The sequence below is a fragment of the Archocentrus centrarchus genome, chromosome 18 (genome assembly GCF_007364275.1).
Source record: "Archocentrus centrarchus isolate MPI-CPG fArcCen1 chromosome 18, fArcCen1, whole genome shotgun sequence".
Lineage (NCBI taxonomy): Eukaryota > Metazoa > Chordata > Actinopteri > Cichliformes > Cichlidae > Archocentrus > Archocentrus centrarchus.
The window spans coordinates 5,619,455-5,626,141 of NC_044363.1; positions in this window are offsets into that span (position 1 = coordinate 5,619,455).

The following is a 6,687-nucleotide window of genomic DNA, read 5'->3' on the forward strand; positions in this document are numbered from 1 at the left end:
GGACGACAGCTCTGCTGGATGGAATCTGAGGAGAAACACAAGCAAAGAAACCAGGACTCAGTGTGGAGCTGAGTGGGGCAAATGGTTTGTTTCTTCCTGTACCATCAGCTATATGTTCACACAGGATGAAGGAGTTTACTGGTGTGAGTCCAGAGAGGGTGCCATCAGTAACATGGTTAACCTCACAGTCTCTGGTAAGCTGAGTGTGTGGAGTTAGTGTTGATGAAGCTGTGTGTAAATGGATGAAATGCTGTAGTTTGTCTCTGTGTTGAGGTGGATCAGTGATCCTGCAGAGTCCTGTCCTCCCTGTGATGGAGGGAGATGACGTCACTCTGCTCTGTCAAACAAAGACCACTCCCTCCAACCTCCCAGCTGCTTTCTATAAAGATGGCTCCCTCATCAGGAAGCAGCCTACAGGTCACATGACCATCCAGCATGTTTCCAGGTCTGATGAAGGCCTCTACAAGTGTGACATCAGCGGTCATGGAGAGTCTCCATCCAGCTGGATCACTGTCACAGGTGATTTTACCAAGCATGGAACAAAACTATTTATCATTTATCGTTATCTTATTATTCTCCTTCTGTAGACTTGTTGCAGCTTTAATAAACCCATAAAACTATACATCAAAATGTGCAGCTTGAACAGAAATGGTGATTATAACTGTGTGTGCCGTCATTTGTTGCATGATCTTCACAAAAAAGCTTTACTGTGGAAATCGTTACAGTTCATAAAGCCCCAGTTTCACCTTCATCAGGGCCATGAATAACATATGACCCCACTGTACCCTCTGATAGAGAGAAATATTCAGTGACTTTAACTCCAACTGCATGTCTAACCATTACCACAGACCCACCCCCTACACCAGTACCTCCCGCTGACTCCGCCTCCCTCCTGCTTGCGTTCAGACTGCTCATCTACTTGGTGGTGTTCTGTCCGTACTTCATCTCCACTCTCCTCATGGTGTGTTTATATCGACACAGAGCCAGAGGTAACACTCTGACTCATTCACTGATCAGTCGATATGCTGATGATTAACTCCTCTCTCTGTCTGAACTCTTCATGTGTGACCAGCTGACCAGTTTCCCACATTTGCTTTCTAACCTGCTCTGATTATAGATTACATAGCAAAGACCCAGCCGGCCCACGCTGAGCAGCGATTGGATGACTTTGATGATGCCATTACTCCTGTCACCAAGAGAGCATCAATTCTGAAGTAAATCTCAGTCCCTTCAACTGGAAATTCAGGTGACTTTAACTCTTGAGAAGCTCACATGCAGTGACCACAGTAAATAGATGAGTGCATTGTATTGTACAATATATTTTGACAGCAAATGTGCCAGATAAAGAGAGACCATAGAAGGTGTTTTTCCCTTTTTCATTTAATTGACATGATCTTTGCCACCAAACTGCAAAGAGGTGAACACACACACCTGAACACACACCTGTTTTTCAGAGCAGAATAAGTTGTAAAACTAAATTTCATGAATGGAGCCACATTTGAAAGATGAAATATTTTTATCCAAGAACATCTATATTCATAATAAGTGTTAATTTAATCCAGAGTATGAATGTTGTTAATGTTCCATTATATATTTATGTTTTTATTACCAAAATGTGAAAATACAAAGAAACAAATGTGATCCCATGTTCTCTTTTGAATCTTAGATGAGTGAAGCCACCTTAATGTCCGGCTTGCATAAATTCATGCAGCATGTACAGCTGCAGGAAAATGTTTGTGACCCTTTAGAAATTTTCTGTGTTGCACATATGTGCCCTAATAATAAATATTGATAAAGAGAAACCAATGAAACAAGCAAACTAGCTCATCCCTTCTGTAATAAGCCACTCCTGACAGTATTACTATCAAGCTGGAAAAGCTCTGACATGCTTCTTCACATATTGAAGTCTTGCAGGGCAGCTACTGCACAGTGAAATGAACACTGACCCTCTGATACACATAAAAACAGGACGTAGGACTCTTTCTTATTTCAGCCAGTTGCAGGATGGAGGGAACAATTATACAGAAGCTGCTGGGTGAGCTTGACCTGTTAGATATGTGTTGCTGTATGAATTTTGAGAGATAATCAGTCTAATTTCTCTTTAGTTATTGCATCACTGCTGAGCTGCATAACAAACCGAGATGAGTAAACTTCTTTTGTCACATTGTACAATGAACAGTGGAAAGGAAACCACAACACTGACACACCCAACCACATAGAAAGACGAGGAGGAAAAAGAGTTTCACTTGATGTGACTGAGCTGCACCACTAACCAAGGACAGTAAACTTCTTCTCTCACAGTTTAAATAAATACAGTTTAAGACTGTAAATTGTTCTAAACTGTAAATGGATGAAATGCTGTAGTTTTTCTCTGTATTGAGGTGGATCAGCGACCCTGCAGAGTCCTGTCCTCCCTGTGATGGACAGGGAGGACAGGACCTCTTCATCCAACCTTCCAGCTGCTTTCTATAAAGATGGGTCCCTCATCGGGAACCAGACTACAGGTCACATGACCATGCACCAATGAAGGCGAGCAGACTCGTGTGACATTGGCGGTCATTGGGAAACTGGTGCAGAGGTCTAGCTCTGTGCTGGGATGTCCTCTGGAGTCTGTGATGGTGGTGGGTAAGAGGAGGATGTTAGCAAAGCTGACATCCATCATGAACAACCCCCATCATCCTCCACATGAGACCATGGGTGCGCTGAGTGACTGAAACATCCTTGCTGCAGGAAGCAGCGCTTTCGCAGGTCATTCATCCCAACAGCAGTTAGACTATATAACACATCACGATGTCATGAGTCACTTGGACACTTTACCTCCACTGCTATCGCTTTATACACACAGTGTACCTTCACATATGGTACATATATATATATATATATATAATATGTATAATTTTTATTTATCTACTTTCCCACCCATAATGCATACTGTGTATGCTGTGTATAAATTGCTGGCTGCAAATATATATAGTGTTTTTGATATCTGTATATAGTGCAAGTAAACGGATAATGACAGTTGAACTTTCTGCTATAAAAACCACACACCTCAAGAACTCTGTCTTCTGCCCTAACCTCCCTCCCTCTTGTGTCAAGCGTAGTCTGCCACCTGGTGGTGTCTTTATATCCATGTAGAGCCGCAGCTCACTGTGAACTGTCATTAGGTGCATGAGTGCAAATTCAGGACCCGTTTCCTTCTTGTCTACTGGGGAAAATGCCAATGTACTGGCAGCAAACTGAGGAGATAACAACTATACCAACCCCTGCTAACTGCCACTCACTGAGGGCAACTTTGGAGAGTGGCTCCGGAGTCCATGCCATGCATTGAGATTAGCCTGACTATATCTAACAGGTATCTGTTAACCTCGAACACTGGCTCAGGCTTCCTCACAAGAGAGGTGATATTCTATGTGCCAAGAGCTAGTTTCAGTAGTTGGGGATGGGACTGCCAAGGCCTCCACTCACAGCTGCCGCCCGAGTCACATAGCATCAGAACCTATTCGCTCCCTCCTGCAGGTGGTGGGTCCATAAATGACCTATTTTGCTTCTTTGGGCTGTGCCCAACAAAGTCCCATTGGCTAGGGCCCAGCCATCAGGCACTCTCCCTCAAATATCCTTCCTAAGCCCATTTAGCTAACATTTAGACATTTAGCTAACAGCAAAATGTCAAAAAAGTAACTTAAAGGGTCAAATTGTCATATTTTTGACATCAAATCGCGGACCGGAAGTAGGGAGCGTGGTGTGGCGAGTTTGAGTCCCCTGCTCTAGTCCAGTCATCTTTCTGCCCACCTTCTTTAAGCCAATCAGTCTCCACTCTGCATACTTTAAATCTCACGAGTTACCTGTCATTCACCCCTGCAGACTCATTCGCGCAACCCACCTCCTCCCTATCTCCACCTCACCTGAGTCACTCAGTGCACCAGCTAAGCCTCCATCTTTATCTTCACCACCATCAGTACCTGGGATCCTGCCATAATTCCTATTACCACTGGGATTCTGTTCTGCTTTGATGGACCATCAGAGTTTAATGGGCAAATAGCTTAACTGAATTCTATATATCAATAAATCCTGTTCAATTCCTCCTATTGATCTCTCTTTATTGAACTCCTTTTAGTTAGGTCACTCTGACCTGAAAATCTGCAACATGTTACTCTTTGTCAAACTATTCCCATTTTGCTCTCATGTGTTCTGTCTGATGAGCCCAGGCGCAATGCTTCTTGGATAATGTCCACACATAATGCTCAAACACAGCATGCACACAAATCAAGCACAGCACACATACAGATCACCTCACTTATGCAGATACCCAAACACAATATGTAGGTTACTTATGCTCAGTGCTGACCCTATGTGTTGTGAGATTCATCAATCATTACACTACCATCACCAGAAGAATAATTGAGGAAAGCAGGAATGAGCCACGCTTTCCTTGATTCTCATAGGACAAGACAACGATTTCCAATCTTCATCCAATTTTGGCGAGCCCATGAACTGTAGCCTAAGATTCCTGTTCTTAGCTGACAGGAGTGAGACATGGTGTGGTCTTCTGCTGCTCCAGCCCATCTCCTTCAAAGGTTTGACATATGCTCTTCTGCATATCTTACTTGTAACAAGTGGTCATTTAAGTTACTGTTGCAGTTTCTATTAGCTTGGCACAGTCTGGACATTCTCCTCTGACCTCTAATATCCACAAGGCATTTTTGCTCAAAGAACTGCTGCTAACTGAATTTTTTTTGTCTGTTTTAGACCATTGTCTGTAAACCCTAGTGATGGTTGTGTGGGATAATCCCAGGAGATCAGCAACTTCTGAAATACTCAGACCAACTATCTGGCACCAACAACCACATCACCTTCAAAGTAACTTAGATCACCAATGCTCAGTTTCAACTTCTGCAGGTATATCTACATACCTAAATGAATGAGTTCCTACCATGTAATTGGATAAATAAATGTTTACATGAACAAGCAGTTGAACTGGTGTGCCTAAAGAGTGTAATTCTTCAGAAATTAGGATGAAATTTTCAGCATCTAGTAATATTTACCAGCAGATAGACCTGCACAGGTTTTAAAGAAAGACTAGATGTAGAAAATAATTTGTGTGTGTGTGTGTGTGTGTGTGTGTGTGTGTGTGTGTGTGTGTGTGTGTGTGTGTGTGTGTGTGTGTGTGTGTGTGTGTGTGTGGATAGGGAAAAAGGATAAGGGCAGACTCTATGGTCAAGAATGGCATCATAACCAAACAAATCAGAGAACTACCTGTCAAAGTAAAACAGGAAGTAACCACAAGACAACTAAAACTGAAACATAAAAAACAGAAACAAACCAGAGACGTGGAAACAGAGAGGGCAGGAGGAAACTGAAAATCTAGAAACACAAAGCTGTTTGGCATGTCCAACAGATATAATAGGGGCAATGGCAGCTGGAGTATCACCCACTGTTCTCCAGTTAATAAACAATTAGAAGGTAACAATAAGTTCTCCCTTTTGTACTTTGTAAGGACGTCCAAATACAAACACCATCAAACATTACAGGATCTATGCTCATCTGCTGGAACCATAATAGATCCAAGATTAGCTGTCTGCTACAGCTGCCTCTACTTTCAATAGCATACACCATTGAAAATGTTTTGTACAGTGAGAAGACCACCACAATTAATTACCTAATCCACAACTTCCTGGAGAATTATGAGGAACGTCTACTTTCCTTCAGTGCAGTTAATCTCTGCCTAAAAACAACCTGTGCTTTCAACCTGCCATTTATTCTTGAGACTATCCAGTAAGATGCCCAATGAAGGTGTCTGTCAGTACAAACTGGGATTTTTGTGTTTGCCAGCAAACGTGTTTCATAATCACTATAGGTCATTTTGGACATTGTGATAGTATGTCCTGAAAATATTGCTGTTCTCACTTCTCCTACCTCTTCAAGCCAAGACTAGTTTCTATCAAAACACCTCAAACTCAGATGATAACAATTTAATATTTTATTTTCATGTGATTAACTTACACATATCTTTAATGTCTGCTTGGGTTTAATTATCTCCCTGATTTTTTTTAAACTAAATTTGTTATCATCTGTTTTTGTGCAGGTATATTCAGTCCTGCTGAAAAATAAACGAGTTGCATTTATACATTTACTCATACATATTTTCCTCAGTTGAAGTATTAACAATGGTTCAGTGAGCTTCAGTATGATTGTACAGATGTCTTAGAAAATATGAGCCTACTACTCGTCCGACCTTTGACCTCAGTGATCACTTTTATAATGACTTTATGGGCTCAAGCTTTAGTTTAAAATCTTACTGAATGAAACACATTCAGTGTGTAAATTATGGTTCCTCTGTAGTCAAAAAGGTTCATCCTTTTTAGACGGTGGAAATTAAACACGTGTCTAATACATGAAAGAAATGCACAGTGCATGTTTAAAAACAGTAATGTAAAATTAAAAGGAAATACATCAAAAAACCAGCTACTGTACAAAGAGACTAGATGATTATCAAAGAAAAGCTAAACAAGCCAAACATGTAGTTCAACGATCAAACTGGAGTTTAGCTCAAAAATGATGCTCTGTGGTGACATCCGTAATGGCATCCCTGTGATCATTGTTCATTCCTTGCTCAGCCTGGGCAGGTAGGGTAAGCACTGTGGTGAAATCCAAGTCATTTCCTGCAGTCAGAGCAGGTGAAAAAGACAA